This window comes from Tursiops truncatus, chromosome 10, assembly GCF_011762595.2.
Source record: "Tursiops truncatus isolate mTurTru1 chromosome 10, mTurTru1.mat.Y, whole genome shotgun sequence".
NCBI classification, from domain to species: Eukaryota; Metazoa; Chordata; class Mammalia; order Artiodactyla; family Delphinidae; genus Tursiops; species Tursiops truncatus.
The window spans coordinates 77,336,101-77,362,258 of NC_047043.1; the positions used below are offsets into that span (position 1 = coordinate 77,336,101).

The 26,158-nt window shown below is 42.1% G+C and overlaps 1 protein-coding gene across 6 annotated transcripts in view; it reads right to left on the minus strand.

Moving 5' to 3' along the window:
• PRICKLE2 (prickle planar cell polarity protein 2) overlaps window positions 1-26,158 on the minus strand; it is a 342,911-nt gene that overhangs the window by 181,216 nt on the left and 135,537 nt on the right. For 3 of the 6 annotated variants that reach the window (XR_004528595.2, XR_004528594.2, XM_033865237.2), the window contains exon 1: window positions 15,892-15,988. The exons of the other annotated variants lie outside the window; for them this stretch is intronic. The gene's annotated coding sequence lies outside the window, so the exon portion shown is untranslated. Of the gene's footprint in view, window positions 1-15,891; window positions 15,989-26,158 lie in introns of those variants that run through there. 6 annotated transcript variants of the gene reach the window in all.

Below are 26,158 nucleotides of genomic sequence, written 5' to 3' on the forward strand. Positions count from 1 at the left end.
CTCTCTCACGGAATCCTTGCAACAGACCTTTGAAGCAGTAACTACGAAGATCCCCACTTTTCAAAGGAGGAAACTGAGGCACAGAAAAGTTAAGTAGCCTACCTCTAGTATACACAACTTGTAAGCAGCTGGGATGGGAAACTGAGATCTAATGGTAGTTCACTTCTACGAACTTTTCAGGCGCTCAGACATTTTATCCATTCACCTGTCCACCTGACACTTATTGAGCACCTACTTTACCCAAGCCATTATAGTAATGAGCTCTGGGTACATAGATATAAAAGAACACAGCCCACACTCAAGAGGAACTCAGTCTGTGGGAGAGAGACAGATCTGTTATACATACACTGATAAAACAAAGCACGGAGCAAGGTACCCTGGGTATGAAAAAGTACTGTGGAGTGAGTGACCTGGACCAACACAAGAAGGTGATGGTAGCAAGTCTCAAAAGAATGAGGAGGAATCCTTGAGGTCGAAAAGGGGAGAAACACACTCAGGCAGATGAAATTCCAGAGAAGCACATTCAGGCTTGAAAGAGACCCGAGAGTGGCAGGAAGGCGACACTTTGTAGAGCTAATCAACCTTGGCAGTATTGACATTGGGGGCTGGATAATTCTTTGTTATGGAGGCTGTCCCGTGCATGTAGGATGTTGACCAGCATCCTTGGCCTCTACCCACTAGATGCCACTAGTATCCCTGATAGTTATGATAGCCCCAAATATCTCCAGATACCACCAAATGCCCCTAAGCAGCAGATCCAGCCCATGGAGAACCTGGACTCCTGGGAAAGCCTGCCTGTATGCATGAAAAGAAAGAAGGGCAAGAAAGGAGAGTTTGCCAGTGACTGAAAAAAGGGAGAGGGAGGTAGTTTGGGCCTAGATCATGAAACAAGCCAGCCAATCAGGCCCCTCCAATTCTACATCACCGTCTGGCCACTCTGAAGTTCATTTCCTTTAAAAGGGCCTCCTCCCAATTCCAGGCTGCACGTGCAATCCACTTTAGAAGATATAATTTTGATAATTACTTTGGTTTCCAGCTTGGACACGTAATGCCTACTATCTAACCATGTAGGAGGTAGAATTCTGAGATGGTCCCCAAGACTCCTGCCATGGGGAATACACATGCCTTCTCTCAATTTTTCAAACACTAACCTAGGTACTGCTGCAAAGGAATTTTGCAACTGTAATTTGAGGTCCCAAATCAGTTGACCTTAAATTAAGGAGTTTATCCTCAATGAGCCTGACCTAATCCTATCACCCCTTGAAAGAGACTGGGATCTTCCTGGACACACAGACTGAAAGGGTGAGGGGCATTTGATGTAAGAGAGATTCTTAGTCATTGGCTTTGAAGATGGAGGGGGCCACATGGCAAGGACCTAAAAGTTGCCGTTAAAAGCTCTTGGTAGAGCCACTATGGAGAACAGTATGGAGGTTCCTTAAAAAACTGAAACTAGAACTACCATATGGCCCAGCAATCCCACTCCTACACATATACCTGAAGAAAATCAGATTTCAAAAAGATACATGCACCCCAATGTTGACTGCTGCACTATTTACAATAGCCAGGACATGGAAGCAACCTAAATGCCCATCAACAGAGGAATGGATAAAGCAGGTGTGGTACATACATACAATGGAATATTACTCAGCCATAAAAAAGAATGAAATAATGCCATTTGCAGCAACATGGATAGACCTAGAGATTGTCATACTGAGTGAAGTAAGTCAGACACAGAAAGACAAATATCATATGATATCGCTTATGTGTGGAATCTAAAAAAAGGGTACAAATGAACTTATTTACAAAACAGAAATAGAGTCACAGATGTAGAAAACAAACTTACGGTTGCCAGGGGATAAGGTAGGGGAGGGATAAACTGGGAGACTGGGATTGACATATACACACTACTATATATAAAAGAGGTAACTAATAAGGACCTACTGTACAGCACAGGGAACTCTACCCAATACTCTGTAATGGCCTACATGGGAAAAGAATCTAAAGAAGAGTGGGTACATGTATATGTGAAACTGAGACACTTTGCTGTACACCTGAAACTAACACAACATTGTAAATCAACTACACTCCAATAAAAATTAAAAGAAAAAAAAAAGCTCTGCGGTGACAGCTGGGAAAGAGGGACCTCAGTCCCACCGCAAGGTACTGAATCCTGCCAACAGCTCGATGAGCTCGGAAGATGAGCAGATGAGAATGCAGATGAAAACGTCTTGATTTCAGCTTTTTGAGAATCTGAGCCAAGAAGAAAACCACACCCTGCCCCACGGCACCACGAGATCATACATATAGGTATTGTCCGAGGCCACTAAATGAGTGGTAATCCACTGTGCAGCCACAGAAAACGCAACCTAGACCCCTCAGTCCTCCAAGGTCCCGCTTCCATCCTTCCTTCTCCATGAGGCCTCTCCCCGCTCCGCGCAGAGGGCAAGCCAGGCCACCGCAAGTTTCCCCAAATCACCACTCTCCTTCTCATGCCGATTCCGCTGTCCCAAACACTTGATGTGACATTTCACATGGATAAACGACTGCTCTGCCTACCACTGAATATGTCCTGAAGTGTTACATGCTGTGTTTGTTGGCCCCTCTCCTTCCCTCCCCTTCCACAGAAATCAGCACTGGGAAGATAGCAGTCATCTCTTGAAGGATCTTCTGAATTTCTCACATAGGCCTATCAGAGCCCATTGTAGACACTTATTAAATCATTACTGATTGATGGTCGGGTTCCCCACCCCTTACCCCACACATTAGGGGATGAGAGGTATTGCAAACGACTGTCCAATTCACGTTATGACTGAACTGACTTGGAGTAATACGTTAGCATCCAAAAGAACCATTTGTATTTCAATAATGACTTAAATGAGATCACTCTCATTGGTGATCATTACTCTCAAGTCAAGGTGACCTCTCATGGGTCACTTAACTCTCAGGGTCAAGCAATTAATCAGTTACTATGAGCTGCCCAAGAAAACGTCTCCAGGCTCCTTGCATTCTCCACTCTCTTGCTGCTCCTCCCATCTAGATGTCAATAAAGCTTGATACTTCTGGTCACTGGGCTTGATGTTTAGTCTCCTTGTTAGAAGATCCGAATTAGGAGTTTTCCAAAGGAAGCCTTCCATTACCACTGTCCACTGAATATTCTACCCTCCTCTTGGAGGGGCACCAAGAGAATTTCAAGAATCACCTTTCTCTAGGAAAATGATGAGCACAAAGAGAGGAGTAGGTAGACATTATTAACTAAAATAAGTTAAATCAGATGGCATCACTTATCTTTACTGACCCAATCGCCCTTCACCATGGAATTGAAAATGTGAAATAACTGAACGCTTAAAGGTCTATTTGTAGTATGCAGCCTTCACCTTCAGATTTCCTTCCAGGATAATTTCAGGAATTAGAGCTCCTGGGACCTCAATTTACCAGCTGACCTATGTGTACATGCTTTTCATTTCTGTAATTATCAGCAGGTCGGTTAATATGACTCTGATAATTGCAATCCTTGGGGCTGATTATGTCTCAAAATTGTGTATGCTAAAGAACTAATAGTTATGGACAAAACTGAGAGCTCGAACTTATAAGCTATGGAGTCACAGCTTCCTTGGGTAGCATAAAAATGATCAGGCTGTAAAAAGTCAACCTTCACTCTGGCCTCATTCAACTCCCCAGTGAGTTATGCTAATGAGACCAAACAGAGGCCCTCAAGTTACCAAGCAGAGTACCAGGGAACGAGGTAGGCAAGGATTTACATTTGGTAAATGCATAGCGTGAGAGATGAAATATAAGTGTTTCTGGAAAATTATTACTCATAGTAACGGATTCTCTAGAGGAGGGTAGAGAATGTCTGTCAGCTATGTTACTGCCCACGTACAGCTTCCACAGCAAATACCACTAACTGATCACTAAAGCACTCCTTCCAGCTGGGCCTGGAGCCAGCCCCAGACTCTTTCTCAACACAACTCTCCCGGGAAGAAAAAGCTCCTCCCAAACGATCCCAACTGGCCCACAAGATAAAGTCAATTTGCCTCTTGTTGAATTAAACGTACTAATGGTTCTCCCTCTTCACCTAGAGCCATGCTTGCACTTGGCTGTTGTTTTTGTTTTGTTTTTTTTAAATGCAGGAAAGGAAAAAGAACACACAGAAAAAGAACACAGGAACTGAAGCATGTCAGCTATTCGGCTCTATCCTGCCCACTGTTTGCAGAAATCAGGTGCCCAAGAGCCGCTCTCTTTAAGTACTTGGAAGTTATAAACATTTTGCCATGAGAGCTTCAGAGCAAAGTGAGGCGGCATCTTCTCCGGTTTCTTTGAAGGCTCCTCTTTCTCTGTGCCTCCTTTTAGTGCAGTCCTTGGAGGTTCTCTCCTGGGCTCTCTTCTTGTACAGCTCTGAAGGTGAGCTGAGCAACTCCCCTTCTCTCCAGTGGCACCTATCACCCTCTGTTGGCTGACTGATGTGTTCAGTGCCGGGCCCTGCTCTAGGGGCTGGGGATGTAGCAGTGAACAAAACAGACACAGTCACTGTGGAACTTATATTCCACTGCAGTGGAGAAAGACAATCAGCAAATAAGATGAGAAGTGCTAAGGGGCAAAAGAAAGTCAAACGAGGGGAAAGCAGGATGGGCAGAGTACAGAGGTGCTGGCTTAGAGAGTGCTGATGACCACAGATCTCCTTTTTATCCCAGAGATCTTTCCTAAGGTTCAGACTCGCGCATCCTAACTACCTTTTGGGTATCTGCGCCTGGAAGTCCCACAGACACAAAATTCACCACACCCACCATGGATCACCACCCTCTTCCAAGTTTTCTTCCCCAGTGGAACCATCTACCCAGACTCCTAGGTCAGACACCCGATGGCATCCTTAACTCCTCCATTCCCTCTACTTCCAAACAGCTTCTAAATGCCCCTCCACCGCCCATGCCCTGGTCCAGGCACCATTCTCTCTTTCCTGGGCTGCTGCACCAGCCTTACTCATGGCCAGAGATCCTGCCGCTCCTGCCATCCCATCCCAATTCCACTTTACACACGGCGTCTGGAATGACCTTGCTCAACGATACAGGTGAGCACGTCACTCTCTGCTCACAACTCCGCAGATCAAGGACCCTGACTCACAGAGACCTTCAGGATCTGACCCTGACTTACGGCGCCAAGTTTCTTTATCAGAATGGTCCCCCATGGGCTTCCCTGGTGGCGCAGTGGTTGAGAGTCCGCCTGCCGATGCAGGGGACGTGGGTTTGTGTCCCGGTCTGGGAGGATCCCACATGCCGCGGAGCGGCTGGGCCTGTGAGCCATGGCCGCTGAGCCTGCGCGTCCGGAGCCTGTGCTCCGCAACAGGAGAGGCCATAACAGTGAGAGGCCCGCGTACCGAATAAATAAATAAATAAATAAATAAATAAATAAATAAATAAATAATCCCCCAACTCCAGCTAAACTGCCCTGTTTGTAGGTACTCTGGTTTCTTGCTCTTACTGCCCCTGCTACCTGAAACCCAGCTCAGTCCTTTCCCCTCAAGTAATACCCACTCATCCTCCACACATCTTTGACCTCTGGGAAGCCTTCCTGGACCTCAGAAGACCCTCTCAGGTGCCCTGTTGACCAACACAGCAATCAGCATGCTGTCGAACACACAATAGGCACACATTCAACACTCCTTGAATAAATGAGTATGTCAACGTACAGATCAATTTGTGTAACTGTAACCAATTTCTTACAGGTTTTTCAGGTATCCTGATTCGTGTGTCCTTAGTGATCCAGGCATCTGAAGATAGGAATTCCCAGGCTTGGGGCAAGTCATTTATTGTCTCTGAGCCTCAGTTTCTTCACTGAATAATATTTCCTACTTTGGGGAGGTGTCATGATGAGAAAGTGAAACGGCGCCTTAACAGACCTAGCACGTGACTGGTACAATGTGGATTTGCAAATGGTAGCTCTTATTATTTAAAAAAAAATTTTTCTGCCTGCAAGTCGGGCAGAGAACAGAAGTGCTTTCTGAGATGGTGTCATTTCCCGGAGGTCATCAGACCCAGGGGAAAATGATGAGGAAAACCGCATCCTCTTTATCAAACGCCCTCCTTTCCTTTTGAAGATGTCTCCAGCACTTTGGTCTTGCTATTCTGTTTTTATTCAGAGTCCATTTAGCTTTAAGCTCACAGTTTTTATTTTGATACACACTGCATTTTAACAAGTAGGTCAAAGCCATTTTATACTTGCAATATGATTACCATAGTAATCGCTGTATTTTATAACCTGCAAAATGCTCCCAGGGAGACCAGTAGGGACAGCTACAGTTTGTAACAAAAACAATAATTTCAGCCCTGCAGAATAAGCTCCTCTTAAAAACTCTCTTGTTGCAGGTATTAATTTTTGAGGCTCCCACAATATTTGGAAACGGCAACTGCTAATGACTAACTGAAGATACAGTCAAGAGCTTTATTTGAATATGTCTTTACTTTTAGTAGCTTTATGCTGGAGAGTTAATATTAATAAGAATAAAAATAGTAATAGTAGCAGCTAATACTTGTACAGTGCTTGAAGTAGACTGTCTGCAAAAATGGTCTAAATAATTTCTCTGCCAGTACTCTCCCATACTGGCTATGGGCTTGGTTTGATTATAGGACGTGCTTGGACCAATGAAATATTAGTCAATGTAACTGAAGCAGAGGCTTGAAAAGCAACTGTACATTTGGCCTTTGCTCTTTTGCTGCTGTTAGGAAACCTGTGACGACAACCACGTGAACAAGCCCAGCTCCTGTTGTCACAGATGCCATCACACTAAACACGTAAGTGAAGCATCCAATAGTCCAATCCAGACCCAGACAACGAGGCTCAGACCAGAAGACCTACCCAGCCTGCCTGAATTATGAGAAATAGAGAACTGTTGTTCTAATCTACTAAATTTTGGGGTGCTTTGTTATGCAGCATGAGAAAACTGATACAATGTTTTATATAAATAAAGTGCTTTACATAATGAATGCTTCAAACTGCTTTCCGTAAATAAACTCATTTACTCCCTACAACAACCCTTTGGGGACAGTACTAGTACGTAGTTCACAGATGAGGAAGTGAAAGCACACACAGAGATCTGCTAACTACGTAAAAGTCACATAGCTAGAATACAATGGAGTCAGAATTTGAACCCAGTCCCTCTGGCTCCAGAGTATCTGCTCCCAAACTACACAACACTGATGATAAACTTTTCTAACTTTTCTCCTACAGAAATATTTATCTTATACATATGAAAAGTACTGTTTAATGTGAACAATTACATCAGTGATGAAGAGCACCAAACACGTGCTGTAAGGAACTACCACGGGAAGACATTTTGGATCCTGAAAGCAGGAGATCAAAAGTACCCCCAGTCATTCATGCACCAAATTCCATTAAAAAAATCTGACTGATACAATATAACTTTTAGAATGAATTTTGAAAATATAAAGCAAATAATAAGCTTCAATCAGTCTTTATTATTTTAAATGTTTTAGGTTGTGTGCTTCCTCAATGCTTTCTACATTTTAGTCTAGTCAATTCATCACAAAAGCAATACGAGCTTTTTGAATATAAAGTACATAAACTATAAGTGAGTCCCTCCCTCCCTTGTTCTCACCCTCCAAATTCACCTTCTAATGTAACAACTATTAATAATTTAATGTGCTTCTTTTATACTTTTTCTTTAATTATGCAAACATAGTTATTAAAGGCTTACCAAGTTACTGTTCTTTAAAATTAAAAATAAAAAAATCTGTTGACTATAAAGAGCATATTTTAACAGCTTCATCATTCAAAGAAATCTTATAAAAGCCTCAGTCCATTATAATCAAGTATCTACAAAAGTGACGATTATTCCTTCACTTTACACAACCAGCAGAAAGGCTAGCCTCTATAACACATATACAGAAAGCCAGTTTTCTGGTCTTTTGGTCTACAATAGAATTCTTATCTGAAAAGCCCTACCACACCTTTCAGAACTGAAGTCAAACTCTCAGAACGGCCATGCTAGATGGCAGGCCAGGAGACCTAAAACAAGTCTTTAAAATCACACACACACCCCCAAAAAAAACAAAAACAGAAAAACAAGCCTAGCAAATGCATAAACACAAAAATGAGAGGCCATCCCAGCCTAAAATAAGAGTAAAGTTGAATAGAATAAATTCTCTTAGAAAGTAAGAGTGTCAATATATATTCCAAGTTGTTAAGAACCATGGGAACAGTTTCTATCAAGTGACAGAATCCTAGCAAAGCATTTCACCTTCCATTAAACCCAAAAATGTAATTTAAAAAAAAAAATCCAACTTAAAATATTTTATTTGGATCAAAAGCTTTTGTCCCAATGACAAATGACCTTTGTATAGAATATGTAAAAAATGAACACTAACATAGGAAACATTATCTTCACACCCACTTTGCCGTGTTTTCCTTCTTCACAATATGCTATTCTAGATACGATGTGGATCAAGAATGTGATCAGATGGGGGTAGTCAAAATTCACTTCAGGACTTCCCTGGTGGCACAGTGGTTGAGAATCCGCCTGCCAATGCAGGGGACACAGGTTCGAGCCCTGGTCCAGGAAGATCCCACATGCTGCGGAGCAATGAAGCCCGTGCGCCACAACTACTGAGCCTGCGCTCTAGAGCCCGTGAGCCACAACTACTGAGCCCGCAAGCCACAACTACTGAAGCCTATGGGCCTAGAGCCCGTGCTCCACAACAAGAGAAGCCACCGCAATGAGAAGCCCGCACACCGCAACGAAGAGCAGTTCCGGCTCACCACAACTAGAGAAAGCCTGAGCGCAGCAACAAACACCCAACACAGCCACAAATTAATTAATTAATTATTTTTTTTTAAATTCACTTCAGATTTCATAAGGGCAACCTATTGAAACTCTCAGAAAGGGAGGTACTCCTGATGCTTCTACTTGGTAAGATAAACATGAAGGACTGTCCCATTATTTTCATAAAGTAATATATTCCACATATTTAAGGGCACTGAAACCCCACTTAATTCAGAACAGTGCTGGTGGGCACTGTATATATATACATACATAGTATGTATATTACAGATATTGAAAGCTTTTTCTTTAACTTATAATTAAACCATGAGTCTGTAATTCGGATGGGTAAATACGGGATGATGATGAGAGGAGCATTACTTAGTACAGGAGCCACTACTGAGCTCTTTGCTTTTACTTGTTCATCCACTCAAGACATCCTCACTGAGCAACTACATATGCCAGGTCATGGGACAGGTCCCAGGAATGTAAGGGAGAACAAGATGAACAGTGAAATGGAAGACACACCCCAAAGGAGTGGACGAGAAGACTGTAAGCATAAAAAAGATTGTACCGCTGCTAAGTTTTCCTCCTTCTGACAAGTCTACTTAAACCCCCCAAACAGTAAATAAGTTACTATGCAATTTTTCTTAACATCTTTATTGGAGTATAATTGCTTTACAATGGTGGGTTAGTTTCTGCTGTATAAGAAAGTGAATCAGCTATACATATACATATATCCCCATACCTCCTCCCTCTTGCGTCTCCCTCCCACCCTCCCTATCCCATCCCTCTAGGTGGTCACAAAGCACTGAGCTGATCTCCCTGTGCTATGCAGCTGCTTCCCACTAGCTATCTATTTTACGTTTGGTAGTGTATATATGTCCACGCCACTCTCTCACTTCGTCCCAGCTTCTCCTTCCCCCTCCCCGTGTCCTCAAGTCCATCCTCTACGTCTACTATGCAATTTTTTAATAACTGAATTAGGATCAGGAGATTTCACTCATTCATTCATGTGTGGAACGTCCCTATGTGCCAGGCACCCTAACAAGTGCTGGATATATAAAGGGAACAAGACATGGCTCTTGCCTTCACGGTGTTCTTTCATAAACAGGCAAATACCAGTAAGAACAAGGTGGGACGGAGTCACGTAGAAAGAACACTTAACCTGGTTTTAGGGAGGAGGTCTCCCCAGAAAAGTTATATCCAAGTTAATACCTCAAGGATGAGGTTCTCTTTGGGCTTTTAAAATGGAATTCCGTTTAAAACATTTAATTTCTAGCCAATAATTCAAAAGCTTCTTCTTGCTTTGAGTGAGACCCTGCATCAGGCCCCCAACACAATCATTCTCCAATTTTAACATGCATCCAAGTCACCTGGGATCCTGTTTAGATGCCGACTCTGACCAATGGGACTGAGGTGGAGCTGAAATTCTGTATTTCTATCCAGCTTCCAGGAGATGCTGAGGCCGCTGCTCAGGGGACCACACCTGGAGTAGCCAGGCCCTGGCATAAAAGGGCCCCTGGCCCACAGATGTGTTGTGTTTGGCTGGCGTAGTGCTCCCGGAAGTCTCCGTTAGCTGGCAACTTGTAAAAATCCAGAGATTTTATATAACAAGCAGGATCTCCAGCTTCTTTTGAAAAATTTACATCAGACAAAGTTGGCCCTAAATTTCCTCAAGGCGGCAGTCAGCCAGAGGTAGGGAGAGGACTGTGACCTTGGGTTCTCCACAGTGACCTTGATCCCGCAAGAGCTCTTCCCACCGACTGACTCTACATGCCCTCTGCCCCGTTAGGTGGTCTAGTTAACAACCCGCCCAACCCACCCAACGTTCTTCCAGGAGCAGCCTGCACACCTGGAAGGAAGGGATGCCATTAACTGATGATAAAGGACCAACAGCCTTTTATGGAAACAGCACAGGGTTTCTGTTGCCAAATTCATCTGGCTTGGCAAGTGCCTGACCTGCTCCGAGGTGGCCCTTCACAGAGATAGCGGGGCATCCATGGGGGGATGTGCATGGACCGGACGACTGCAGGGCTGCCAGGCTTAAATGCCACTCTGGGGTGCAGCCCAGGAAACACTCAGCTGGCTGAGGATCCTGAGAGCCCACCCTTATCCTTTAAGGTGTCAGCACCTGAACGCATCTGGAAACACTTCTCAGACTCAAGCCTTGTCCAGAAGTGGGGGAGGGTCTCCACCTGGAGAGAATGTGCGTGTTGGCAAGCGTGTGAGTGCGGGCAGGCCAACAGACCACAGGTCTTCTCATCATGGAATATTAATCTGCACACTGGCGCTTGGCTATTTTTACGTTTGAATGATGTCTCTTCATTTGGATGAGATAGAAACGTTCCGCTTCGTGGCTCAGGCTCCTAAGATCGCAAAAGCCCTCCTGAGACATCCCTGCCATCTATGTATTAACAGACAGAGTGAAAAGGACTGATAAAATCTTTAGTATCAATTGATGAAAACTATACCAGGAATCACGTATTCTCTGGTGCTTCTGATGGCCGATGTGTCTGTCATTTCCTATGATGAGAAAGATCTATTAATACTGTGGCAGGAGCGGAATTAGGGCTTGTGAACAATAAAAGTGGCCAAGTCATTTGTTTGTGGCTGCCATCATGCATCTTGTTCCTCATTACTTTTCTTTACTAGGGTCATATTTTTGATTTGGACCTATCTTTACCTGTCACTTTGAATTGTTAGACCAAAACTTTGCATTTTCATAGAATCAGTGGTATGAGATGGAGTAGAAATTTAAAATAAAATCATTGACAAGGAATAAATGCTTAAAGCAACCGGAGGAAAAAATGGAGCTTAGAGCTCATGCATATTAATGCAGACACATGATCATGCCACACACAGTCATATTAATGTTGTGAAAGTAATAAGAAGGATCTGAGAGAACCCATATCCTTTTGACACACACATACTGGGGAATATGAGGATGACCCAGTCTTTCTGTTTGTTTGCTTGTAGTATTTAAATCCCAATTTTTAAAGCTTTCCAGATAATGGACTTCGGCATATATAACAAACACATAAGCTGCTCTAAAAAGCACATGGTCCAACACTACAGGGCAACCTAAGTTGAACTAAGTGGATCCAGAAGTTCCTCTCCAATTACTACCAACAATTCTCAATCATGCAGCCTCTGAGTGAATGACGCTGTATTAAACACAATACACAGTTGTATTCACTCACCACAACTGTCACTAAATGATCGTATGATCACCTGTTCCATGTTGGTCTTCCATTCAAGAACATAAAACTACAAGATAGCAAGGCCCACATTTATCCATGACGATAATCCCAGATTCCCATAGCTCTTGGTACACAGTAGGTGCTTAAATATTTATTGACTCATCGAATGAACAGAGATTAAATGAGTGAATAAAACTGGACTAGGAAACAGTCACTGCCCTTAAGAAAGTTGAACTCAAAATGGGAACTCACTCAGAGAAACACAGACTCCTTATGACTACTTTTAAGGAAGGCACTGATACACTGACACTTAGCATTGAGAAGAGCTAGAAGCAAACAGATCAGGTAGGAGTTTAAGAGAACCTAGCTAATCAGGAAAATGCTTCTAGTCCGGGAGAGAAGAACGAGAGTCAGACCCTAATTATCACCACTGTGCTTTTCAAGCACCAAATGCAAACTTGGGAACTTGAATGATGAACTCAAGTCAAAATGAAGAGGTTGACATTTTTCAAGATTCAGGAAATCATCTCTCTTGTTTTTTTCAACTGCACTTCAATAGTTTTTCAAAGCTCCCAGAGCAACAGAGCATTCAAATATTCTGAGCAGCAATGACTATGACTACATCTGGAACTTTAATGAAAATCTTAAAGGTTGACTTGACTCTCAAGTCCTTCAATAACAACAACAACAATGGGGCCCAAGTGAGAGCTCCAGAAGGGAGTGTGCAACTATCAAATGTAAAATAGATAGCTAGTGGGAAGCAGCCGCATAGCACAGGGAGATCAGCTGTGTGCTTTGTGACCACCTAGAGGGGTGGGATAGGGAGGGTGGGAGGGAGGCACAAGAGGGAGGGGATATGGGGATATATGTATACATAGAGCTGATTCACTTTGTTATACAACAGAAACGAACACACCATTGTAAAGCAATTATACTCCAATAAAGATGTTAAAAAAAAAGCAATTCAAATGCAAGGTGGATGGGTCCCTGAGAAAGGAAGAAAGTCACCTGTCTCTCTCACCTGTCTCTCTCGGTGTGCTGTGAAAATTTACAACATGCCAAAAAACGGGATAGCTATCAACTCTGCAAATTAACATGTCAAAGAATCTTTCATTGCTCAAGATTATCAAATGTGGGCAAATGTATTTCAAGAAGAGATAAAGAGATTGGCTCAACCACAACAATTTTAATCCAAATCACGAGCAGGAAGGTAATGGTTTAATTTCTTAATGCCTTTCAAGGGCGTAGGATCACATTTAATATCTATAACACCACCGATAGGTTTAACTTCTGGGGCCCCCAAGCATAAATAGCCAAAAATGTTCTTTTACCCTTAACCACAAAATAAAGCCGTATCCAGTAGAGAAGATCTGAGATGCCTGGGTGTGAATTCGACACAAAATTCTGCTTGCCTTTAGGTGGCTGAGAATGGCCCTCCTTAGGTGAAAAGTCAGGCAAGATATGTAAGAGTACTCTCTTCCTGGAAAGCTTTAGCTCCTAGAATTTCATATCTATGAAGGAAACTTTTTTAATAACAAAAAATAAACTTTGCAGTGTGCACCTGAAGTTCAAACCAATCCCAGAAAAGACTGTTCTGGCGGAAGCATGTAAATCAAGTACCCAAAGCAGCCATGTATCAAATGGCCAAAGATGGATAATAATATCTTTTAAATGAAGGCCTTTCAAATGAATTATGATAATATAATCCAAGACCAACTCACATTTTCAAATAATGAAATGAAGGCAAAAATTAATCGTCTAGAGCCATTGGTCTCATACCAATTAAGATAAGCTTCAATGAAAACTTTGATGATGAAAAGAGGGGGGATGTGGACAGCACTGCTCTCCCAAGCAAGACTCAGCAACCTAGTTTATCTATCATACAGCCAGGTGTATCTTAGACCTTCTCTGACTGAATCTGAACTTGAATCTTCCCCTTGAACATCTGTCCTTTCTCTTTCTTAAAGAGTTGGACTACACAATCTAGGCAGCATAACCAACTGTTAACTGTAATATATACCCTATAATTAGGCTACCCAAAGACACCACGTGGAGAATATTTAAGTGTCCTGATCATCTTTAATATCAAAGGAGTTTAATGACTCAGGCCAACTCCACTAGCAGAATGACCTTAGAAGTTGTGACCACATGTCAGTCAAGATGTGCAAAACAAAACAGGTTTTCATTTTAATATCCAGAAAAGTTATGGCCCTATGAAATAGAAAGTTCTTGAAAAGATGCCATTTTCCAACAAGTTCTAGAGTCATCAGAGTTGGCAGCAAGATACTTACATTCCTCAAGAGACAAAGAAATGCAGTATTCAAGCAGGAGGCTTGGCACGCAGCTTGGAAGAGACTTCCACACTTCTGTAACATTTAACTTGCATCTGAGGGCTCTGAGCTATCTGACCACTTAGTTATTGATTTATGAAGTCGATGACCCAGCAATTATAAACGGGACTCAGGGTCTCCCGGCAGCATTACAAACAAGAATCCAATCCACAAGCCACCTGAAATTTCCCATCATCATGCAATCTCAAGGTAACTGACAAGGTTTCCCCACAAATTGTTTAGGATGATAAATGTTTCCTTAGTGGGTAAGCATTAACCCTGGTAAGATTTATAATGACATTCAGAAACATTTAAAAGAACCAAACCTGTAACCTTTATATACTTTGTGTTACAGAATCTGCACATATTTGGTACTTAAATCATTTTAACATTTGAAAGCATTTGCCCTATTGAAATAAACAGGTAGCTCCAAATCAAAATGTCAGAGTAATTGATATAGATTTATGACATTAAACTAAAATCTTAATGAAATTTACATAAAGTTTTAGGATACTTAAGTCAACTTAGTGTTTACCATAATTATAAGTTTAATTTGTGAGAATTATAAGAATTATTCAAAGGGAAGGGAAAGGGAGTTTTCCTTGGGGAAGAAGGGAGTCAAGTCAGATGACTTAAAAAGAAGCCGAACATTTTATATTGATGAATGCATTTTAAAATATAAAGAATGTATTTAAGTTTGTAAACAGGGACCAAAGGTTTCTAAACATGATAGAATAGTAAGATCTGAACTTCAAGAATTAGGTTTTCAAATTAATTAAGTTTCAAAACCAAAGCATTCTCTCAATAATCATTTCTTCGAAACAAGAGTCACAACAAAACCTGCCAACCAGGGGCTCCAAAAAACGCACGTAAGACCCCTGCCACTAAGGTGATTTCAAGGGTTGATTTGAAGGCCACAGTAGGGACTGTGCCTGACTCCTAGGTAACACGCCTCAGGGCGTGCCCATGTACCAGCAGCTAATAAGTACTGAATCCATACTATAGGCCACGCCCTGTGCCAAGCGCGTCATAGACACTACCTGGCTGTTGCACAGAGCAGTGATCCAAAGCTTAAGGACATGAGGTACGTGACCAAGATGATGAAGTAATAAATGCTAAGAATGAGACTTGAGCCCTATGCTCTGCACCACCAAGCATCCTGCTTCCCACAAGAACAATATCCACGAGGCCAATGAATTTCTAGAACCTTGCTGCTCCAAGTACCATCCACGGTCCATCAGGATTGGTATCACTTGGGAGCTTGTTATAAATGCAGATGGTCAGACCTACTGAATCAGAATCTTCAAGTGTGATTCTGAGGTGCATTAGGGTTTCAGAAGCATTCTTCTAGAGCGGGGGGTGGGGGGGGGGGCGCGGGGGGGGGGGCGCTGGCAAACTTTTTTCTGTAAAAGGCGAGATAGAAAGTAACTTGGGCTTTGCAGGCCATATGGTCTCTGTAGGCCATATGGTCTCTGTTGCAATCACTCAACTTTGCCACGAAATCAGCCATAGACAATACGCACATGACCAAGCATGACTGTGTTCCCAAAATCTTTATTTCCCAAAATGGCCATGGGCCACAGCTTACCAAGCCCTGCTCCAGAGTACAGCGGCTACACCACTATGATGGATCCATTCTCTGATTTGCTGGAAGACAATTGAACCCGCTTCTCCATCATGGGAAGGAAACTCCCCACCCATCGGTAGCAAGCAGCAGATTCCTAGTAATACCATTTTCCAACCTCATCAAATACTCCCTTTTCCTTGAGGTCAGATGGTTATGTGTCAACCTCAACGTCATTTTACACTCGGCCCGGTGCTTAAGAGGCCAGTGGGAAATTTCCCAAAATGCTTTGCCTGCTTGGTACCAAGAACTCAAATTAAAACTGTTTAAATGAGTTCTTCGGGGAGTTAAAAAAAAATTGGCCTTACTTTCCAGTCAACACGGTTGCGTGAATACAACGGGCTTTTGCACATTAACAGACTAGGATGGCGCAAATTCTGAAGAGCTTCTGAGCTGATTACTACATGATGATTAAACGTGTTGGACAGCAGTTCTGCAAGCAGACAGTTATGGGCTGGAGACGTGCTCAGTCTCACATTAGGGAGCTCTGGATCTATTGCTCAACAGTGAGTAAAGGCTGAGTGTTCCATTGCCAAATCTCAACTTTTCCATCAGATGTTCCCACAAGAGTCTGAAGACTACAGTGAAAACGACAACGACGGCGTTATTTTCTTCACCTTCATTTTTCCTGTCACAGACAAGAAGGAGGCTACTCACACTGGGCAAACTCAGCAAAGGAGGTAGAGGAAGATGCTGTGAAGGTTCTGTGAAGGTGCTGGAGCCAAGCAGTTTTTTGCCTCCTGATCGTTCAAGAAGATAAAAATCGTGTCAACCGGGCAACTGAAGGCAAGGGTGTTTACGATGGGCTTTTGTTGAGTGATTATTGTGTGCAAGACGTACTCAAATTTTCACCAGGATTATCTCCCTTCATCTCACCACAAGGTTGTGAAGGGAGAATCAAATATTAAGATGAAGAACCTGAAGCACAGTGGGGTCAAATGTCACGCAGCTAGCAGAGTGTGGATTTGAACCCTTGGACACCAGAGCTCACAGTCTTAATTCTTTCACTTAAATTAATTTGCATTAAACAGAACTCGAGGACTGTTCCAGTGGGTTTACGCTGCCCTCTCCGAACTTTGCTAAAAGAAGCTTCCACTGTCTCTTCCTCACACAAACAAGGCTGGGTTTCACGCCCTGCACTGCCTTAACACCCTGCACTTGACCTCATCACGCTGCTGTATATACCATACTGCTTGCTCCTCTGTCTTCCCATCTAAAGTATAAATCAGGGTTCGCAACTTCCACAATTTGGGCCAGAGTTCTTTGCTGCAGGGGCCGTCCTGTGAGCTGTAGGATATTTAGCAGCTTCCCTGGCTGCCAACCACCAGATGCCAGTGGCAAACTCCACCCCTGCCCCAGCCCCTGGGGTGGAGGGTGGAACAAAATTGCTCCTGGTTGAGAAGCACTGTTATCAAACCCTTTCAGGACAGGAGTTCTGTCCATTGTTTACCTACTGCCTGACAAAGGGCTAGGCACACACTAGGTGTTCAACAAATACTCAAGTCACTGCAGGATGTCTTTCTCCAGCTATATAGCTAATAACATAGCTACTATTGGCTAGATGGCTCCAGGAGCCCCAGAACGAAATCTGAGTCTAAGGCTCCTATGTTCCATTTCATTCAGATGTTTGGCTTCCATGATAGCTGGAGTCATCTCTACCCAGCCATGATAAGTTGCTGATTTTATCCCCTAAATATTCCTCAGATCTGTCTATCCTCCTCATTCCACTACCGCCATCCGAGCCCAACCAGGCTTGCCTCCACTGTTTGTGTGGACTGCAGGATGAGCCCCCTGACTGATGTCCCAGTACCCTTTCTGGGGACCCTCTCATCTGTTCTGCCCAAGACACCAGAGAGATCTGTTTCAAAACCCAAATCTATTTATTCCACTCTGCTGCTGAAGGCTCTTCAATGGCTTTCCATTGCTTATAAGATAATAAGACTCCTGACCATGACCTATGGAGTCCTCAGTGGTCTGCCCTGGCCAACTCTGCAGCCACCCCCCCCCCCTCACCACCAGGGCTGCAGTTCCAGAAGAAGGCCATGATTCCACCTACCCCCTGGCCTTCGCATATGCTGTTCCACGTGTATTCCCCTTGCCTGTCCTCCCTGTAGACCTCAGCCTGAGTGTTACTTTTTCTTTGTCTGGAGCAAGTACCTTCATCAAAGGCCACTGTGGAACCAAATTTTGTTCTTTCCTAGTGTTCATCTGCATGACCATTGATCACAAAGGAGTACCAGCGCCTTGACTACTTTGGTTCACTGTTATAATCCCAGTGCCTGGCCCATGGTGGGTGCTGGATGAATGTCTGGTGAATATACTTGAATAATCAATCACTTAATAGAGGCCTACTCTTTGAAAACACAGAGATTTTGCAGATGAGATGCACTGAAGGAAAGTGGTTAAGTGTATGAATTATGGCGTTAAATTGCCTGGGTTCAAATTCTAGCTCTGCCTCTTAATAGCTATGGGACCTTGGATAAAATACTTAACCTCCCTACACCTCAGTTTCCTTATTTGCAAAGTGAGGAAAAGAGGATCTAAGCTCACGGTATCATGGTCTATAAATTATATGAGAATTTAAAGTCTTCAAACAGTGCCTGGGACATAAAAAGTGCTATATAAGAATTTACTACTATCATCATTAGTAGTACTCATAACAGTAGTATTTTTATATCTGTATGACGGCTGAGGTAATGCAGTGATTTTTTTTGTGTGTGGTACACAGGCCTCTCACTGTTGTGGCCGCTCCCGTTGCGGAGAACAGGCTCCGGACGCGCAGGCTCAGCGGCCATGGCTCACGGGCCCAGCCACTCCGCGGCATGTGGGATCCTCCCGGACCGGGGCACGAACCTGTGTCCCCTGCATCGGCAGGCAGACTCTCAACCACTGCGCCACCAGGGAAGCCCAATGGGGTGATTTTTTCTGATCTCAGCACAGGTGACGCCAGCAGTCAGAACTGAATTTTTCAATATCTTGGGTGAAGAGATCTAGTTCTTCATTCTACAGACCCCCACGTCACCCCCAAGGTCCTCTGCAGGTGGGCTGAAAGCAGCTTTGCAAATATTACCTGGTCAGGTTCCACAGAACCATCCTCCTCCATCAACTCTGCACCTCTGGAGCTGGCCAGAGGATGCTAAGGGGCTACCCTGCTCAGCCAGCAGGCTAACAAAGACTGGACCTGTTTGCAGTGTAACTAAAATCCAGCCTGCCTGGAAAGCCGACTTCCCTCTGTGGACCTTTTCCTCTCAGAGGCTTTGGAAACACAAGCCAAAGTTGTCTCTAGTCTCTTCCTCATTCAACAGGTATTTCCTGAAAGCAATATAAATGCCAGGCGCTGCACTGGGGAGAGAGATTGGCAGCATCCAATTGTGATAGGAGCCTGAGCTGTGGATCACATCCTAATGAGCGGCTTTTACTAATCTCCTCTATACTTAGGAGAATTCATCATGTTATTATAGGGTAGCTCTGGTTTGCTGATAGCACACTTCAGGGAGAAGCAAATGAGGCCCTTTGTTCCTAGCATTCGTGTGTAGCATCACCATTCCCAAAGCATAATTCTGATTCCAAACATAACCACAGGTCAAATTCCATTATGAGAAACTCCTAATGCATATTTAGGGCTAGGGTTTTGCTGTCTGCAATGAGCAGGCCACTGTTTGTCTGAGATTTAGAAATCCTGTGGTCATATAAAGATTCTGTTGTGTTGAATTTGTGTTGGGATTTGTTGTAATGGGATCTGGCCTATAACTTAACTGAGATTTAGCGGAGGGCCACTTTCACTGCCTGAATCCTAGTGCCCGTGGGTACTTGCAAAAGAACCAGCTTTCTCCTAATAAGGTAATTAATACCTCACCATGGTCTGCCTAAAACACATTTTACTGCTTTGCTCATCAGAAGGTAGGATGAGTAATAAAATGTCAAAAGGCAGCCCAGTAAACATTAAAGGAGTGAAAGGCTATCAACAGTGATCATTTTCATTCTCCCTTTATGTAATGAAAGAGGACAGATCACAACTCAAGACACTTTTGAAAAAAAGTGTTATAAACAGCCAGTTTCTTCTTCTACTGCATTACTTTCAATCAGTTTCTAATCTCGCCCAGCTAGAAGAGCACGTATGTTATAATTTAAGATGCTGAGTCGTTTGGGCAACAAATCCAGAAAGGTGACTCATCCTGCTACAACTCACTTGAGAGAGAAAAATATTCAAAAGGAGCAACTGAAAAACTAGCTTTTCAAATACCAAGAAAGTTTTTAGCCATTCAGGTTGTTTCCAGGTAGAGACATTATAAGTCAAGATGAAATAAAACATCTACTTGCCAATCTATATGGTGTCAAAAAAGTTCACTACCCACTTGCCAATCCATAGGGTGTCAAAAATTTCACTATCCACTTTTCAGAGTAACAATTAGCCTCAATGCTTTAAATTTAGACGTATTTCATCTAAAAAGATGTCAGGAGGGTACAGAAAAATATATTTGCAAATACAGTTAACATATGACTTAAAATCATTTACCTTGTTTCCCAATGTTTCAGACATCCTGTACATATTTAGAACTCTTCAAAATACAGGACAAAAAATGAACCATAAAGAAAAAATACTAATACTAGTGTGAGAAATAAAATATAGACTCTAAAGATTTAAAAATGCATGTTACCCTAGCTGTCAAGACTTTAAACACATATACTTTTTGAGCTAGTAGTTCACTTCGTTGGATTTATCTGGCCAAATAACTTATATACACAAAGATATGTGCCTGATAATATGCCCTATACCATTATTTGTAGTAGTGAAAGCTTGGGAAAAAAACCTAAATGTTGATCAGCAAAAAAATCAGGACACATCCATATACAAGAAACATTATCCAGTCATGAATATTTAACTCACAGAAAATGTTTCTTAAATCATTTGTAGTACATACTGGCTACAAATGTCCTCTTGATGGTCTTGAACTTGTAGGAAAAAAGTTAAATCATTCCTTGAGTTTTCTTGCACACGTGACTTACAGTCCTATAGACTTCCACTTTCATTCATAACTAGGTCTTCAGAGTGCTTAAGGATTTTTGAAAATTTGTGTTCATAAATTACAACAGGATTGCCTAAAGAAGAAATTCCAGAATGACAGAGTAAGGACCTCCGAAAATCCATTCCTCCATAAAAGCAGTAAGAACACTGGCAAAAAATTGCCAAAATAAACTTCTTCAGGACTTTGGAAATTAACCAAAGGCGTGCAACAACCAGAAGAGACTTTATAAGAAAAAACAAACAAACAAACAAAAACCTCCCAGCAGAATCTTGGTAAGAACAACAAGCTTTGTAGCATTTTAAATGGTACTCTTCGCATCCTCCTGTCTTCATTTCTGCAGTAGCCCTGAAAACCAGCAGTCTTACAATAATAACGGCTTAAAAAGTAGTAACCTGGCACCCACTGTAGGGGTGGCAAAATGGGCTTGGAGCCCCCAAAGTGTCCTATCCCAAGAAACTGGTCACTATTTGACCAGTCTGGAAACTTCCCTGCAAAGCCCCCAAGCAGGCCTCATTTTCAGTTGACCTGAATCAAAGCTGGCTTAGTGGTAAAAGCCCTATCCCTGGGTGTGTGTTGAAAATAGTTAGCAGGAATTGTTTAACATTGCAGGTGCCTGAAGCAATAATACCACTTGGGGGAAACAAAAGGCTGGCCAAAAATCTTAAAAGGAAAATCTAGATAATTAGATGAACATAGGGGGCTTGGGAAAGCTCCAGCATATTCCCGAGGCTCTAGAAAGTCACAGGCATCCGAAAGACTTTGTACATGTCCACGAAAGACCTAAGAGGGCTCTCTCGCCTTCAGTTGACCGTGATGTTTTAAACAAGTGGGAATTGAAAGCTAACATGGAAATAGCAGCTGTCAGTGTTGATGATGTACACCAACATACACACACAGTCTGCTGGCGAAGAGGAGACTTACTTGTCCTATGTATTTAAGAATATCTTTGTCCGATTATTAGCTGGCTATTAAGGTAACTGAACAGAGACCTCAGTGGACACACATGACAAAGAATACAGGTGTTATAGAATTCATCCAAGAAAGTTACTAAGCAGACAACAACAGTATAGCAACAAACTCTGGGGGTGGGAGGGAGATAGATATGGTTTCCAGAGGTATAATATCATATCATTTCAAATGTCCAGATTCCATTTCAAATTATGAGACATGAAAAGAAACAGGAAAGTATGGCCCATACATAGGGGAAAAAAAAAGATGTGGCACATATATACAATGGAATATTACTTAGCCATAAAAAGAAGCGAAATTGAGTTATTTGTAGTGAGGTGGATGGACCTAGAGTCTGTCATACAGAGTGAAGAAAGTCAGAAAGAGAAAAACAAATACTGGATGCTAACACATATATATGGAATCTAAAAAACAAAAAAAACAAGGTTCTGAAGAACCTAGGGGCAGGACAGGAATAAAGATGCAGATGTAGAGAATGGACTTGAGGACACGGGGAGGGGGAAGGGTAAGCTGGGACGAAGTGAGAGAGTGGCATGGACGTATATACACTACCAAATGTAAAACAGAGAGCTAGTGGGAAACAGCCACATAGCACAGGGAGATCAGCTTGGTGTTTTGTGACCACCTAGAGGGGTGGGACAGGGAGGGTGGGAGGGAGACGCAAGAGGGAAGGGATATGGGGATATATGTATATGTATAGCTGATTCACTCTGTTATAAAGCAGAAACTAACACACCATTGTAAAGCAATTATACTCCAATAAAGATGTTTAAAAAAAGAAATTAAAAAAATACTTTATTGCCAAAAACTGCTAATCATCATTGAGCCTTCAGTGAGTTATGGTAGTATCATCAAAGATCAATGATCACGTATCACCTTAATAAACATAACAATAATGAAAAAGTCTGAAATACTGTGAGAAATAACCAAAAATGTGACAGGGGGGCGTGAAGTGGGTAAACGCTGTTGGAAAAATGGCACTGACAGATTTGCTCAATGCAGAGTTGCCACAGACTCTCAATTTGTAAAAATGCCCTATCTGTAAAGCACAATAACATGAAGTACGTCTGTAAAGAACTCTTACAACTCAACAATGAAAAGACAAACAATCCAATTCTAAAATGGCCAAGGATTTCAAGAGAGATTTCTTCGAAGATGATATACAAATGGCCAATAAACATGTGAAAAAATGCTCAACGTCATTAGTCACGAGAAAAATACACACTGAGACATTACTTCACATATACTAGGATGTCTATGATTAAAAAAAAGACAAGTATTCTTAGGGGTGTAGAAACAATGGAATCCTCATACATTCTTGATGGGATTATGAAATGGTCCAGCTGCTTTGGAAAACAGCTTGGTAGCTCCTCAAAATGTTAAACATAGAATTGTATGACACAGCAATTCCACTCCTAAGCATATACTCGAGAGAGATGAAAATCTATGTCCACACAAAAACTTGTACACGAATACTCAGAGCCGCACATTCAAAACAGCCAAAAAGTGGAAGCAACCCAAACATGTATCAGCTGACAAATGGAAGAACAAAATGTGGTAAATCTGTACAAAAGAATATTATTCAGCAATAAAAAGAAGCAAAATACTGATGCATGCTACAACGTGGCTGAATCTTGAAAACATTATGCTCAGTGAAAGAAGCCAGTCATTAAAAAGACACAGATTGCATGATTCCATTCATATGAAATGTCCAGAAGAGGCAAATCAAGAGGCAGGAAGTAGATTAGTGATTAGCAGGGGCTAGGGGCAGGGGGGAATGATGAATTACTGCTAATGAGTACTAGGTTTTGGGGGTATTTTGGAGTTAGATATTGGTATTGGTTGCACAATTCTGTGATTAGAGTAAAACTCACTAAATTGCTAATTTTAAAAAGGAGAATTTTGGATAGACAACAAGGTCCTACTGTAGAGCACAGGGAACTATAGTCAGTATCTTGTGATATAATCCATAATGGAAAAGAATATGAAAAACAATGTATATATATGTATAACTGAGTCATTTTGCTGTACAGCAGAAATTAACACACTGGAAATCAACTATACTTCAATAAATTAAATTAGAAAAATAAAAAGGAGAGTTTTATGATATGTGAATCATAGTGCAATAAAGCTGGTTTTGTTTTAAGCTGATAGGAATAAAGAAAAAAAATAGACTGCCAGGATTCTGGAGCCAGACTACTAGGCTAAATCTCAGCTCTGACACTTACTGTGTGACCTTTGCAAATTACTTCATCTCTCAGTGCCCTCAGTATACACATCTGTAAAACAGGCATAATAATAGTACCTACTTAAAGGGGTTGTTGTGGGGATTAAATGATTTAGCTATTGTTAGTATTGGGGGGCAGTTTTCAGGCTTTCTCTAACCTTCTGAGGAAGAAAAGAGGGAAAGAGAGATGATGGAGCAGGTATGTCTAGAACTGGAGGAGAATTAAGTTGAAGATATAAACCCATGAGTGGCTTTATTTCTTTGTGCCGAGGGAAGTCGGGGGTGGACAGGAAAGAAGGATCCCTTTGAAGTTATCGTGGCAAAGCTAACAAGGAGAAGAGAAGACCAGCTGAAGTAGGAAACCACATATGTTTAGGGATGTCACCTGCATGGCTGTAGCGCTTACAAAAACATGGCACCCCAGAATCAATGACAGAAAACGGAATGGAAAACTTTTCCAGGGCTGTTGATTGGTTAGGGCTGTGGGCAAAGAAAAATGAAGCAAGGGGAAAGGAGTATGCTCAGCAATGTCACTGAGGAAGTGACAATGGAGTTTCAGTCAAGAAGACAGGACCCATGTGCTCCTAACAGAGCCAAGAATGAAACAATTCCCTGCAAGTTCTCAAAAGAGATGGTCAGTCTGAAACAAAGTTTACTGCACTGTTGGAAGAAAGGAACTAGAGTTCTTTAACCTAGAAAGAAGACAAATCAACGATGATGTGTTAATTGTTTCACTGATTTTTATTTCTTTCAACATTTTCTCCTAAACCCTTTTTCTCCCATACCTTACCACTGTCAGGTTCTCTTGAGGGCAACTGATTTTACTACTCAGGCTCATAAGGTAACATAAATTTTAGTGGAGGTGACTTGTTTGAAAGAGCATATTGAAGAGAAGTACTTATTTAAAAAAAAAAAAAAAAAAAAAACATGAATTTAGCTAGCACTTTCCTCCAAAACCCCATGTATTTTAACATAATTTATCCTTTAAATTCCCTAGGACAGCATTTGCTGCACCATCACGTGTAGGTCTAATATTCCTTGAAAAAAGCATTCTCTAGTTAAAATGGTTTTTTTAATTATTACAAACTATTCCTCTTTTCCATATTTACAATGAATATTAGCATATTAAGGGCTCTGAAAAGTCCTACAGTGAGGAAAACTATTCTACTTGTAAACCTAAAGTTTCCCAAATTCTTTTGATCATAGAATCCTCTTTCCAGAGAAGCTTTTACATCACGATTCAGTTGGATCCTGTGAAGCACATTTTGAGACATATTACTCTGAAAAGACAACACTCTCCATAACAAACAGACGGGCAACTAGAATCCCAAAGAGGGAAAGCAACTTCTTATGGCTGAGTAAGGAAGAGACTCCGTTGAGACATCCTGTTCTCTTCCCTTTCGTCCTCCCAATTAAGTGAATTTCCCCAGGCACTGCTCATGGGAAATGTACTCCTGACAGCTAACCACCAGACAAGGGATCTACAAAGGCATTTTCCTTGAAGACATCAAAGCAGGCATATGTAACAGATTACCGAGGCATCTGGGCACACTGAGGTGTAAACATGAGATGGCATCACTTTACCAGTCTCAGTGTTCTACAACCTTTTCCTGTTGCGTGGAAGGCTCCCTCAACAAACATCTCAATCCAACTCTATAATTTTTCAGTAACATTCAGTTATTGGAAGTGTCTCTTTCTGGTTTCCTAAGACTAAGGCTTGCTCTTTGTAAAACTTTTATTTTGTCTTTAGATCAGCATTCTTCCTCTCATCCAAGAACAGGAGCCTCCAAAGCTTGTGGTGGAGAAGAGGATGGACTGACCACACACAGATGTCCTCTTTGCTGAGCTTTTTGTTCTGGTCTAAGGTACAAGGAAGATGATAGGAAAGATGAGATGTGCCTCTTTCCTGGTCCCTGTGGCAGATGAAATGATGGTTCAAAAACATTCATCCTCTCCAATATACTGTACCTTCTGAGGGAGAGTATCTCCCTCTGCCTCATTGACGTTG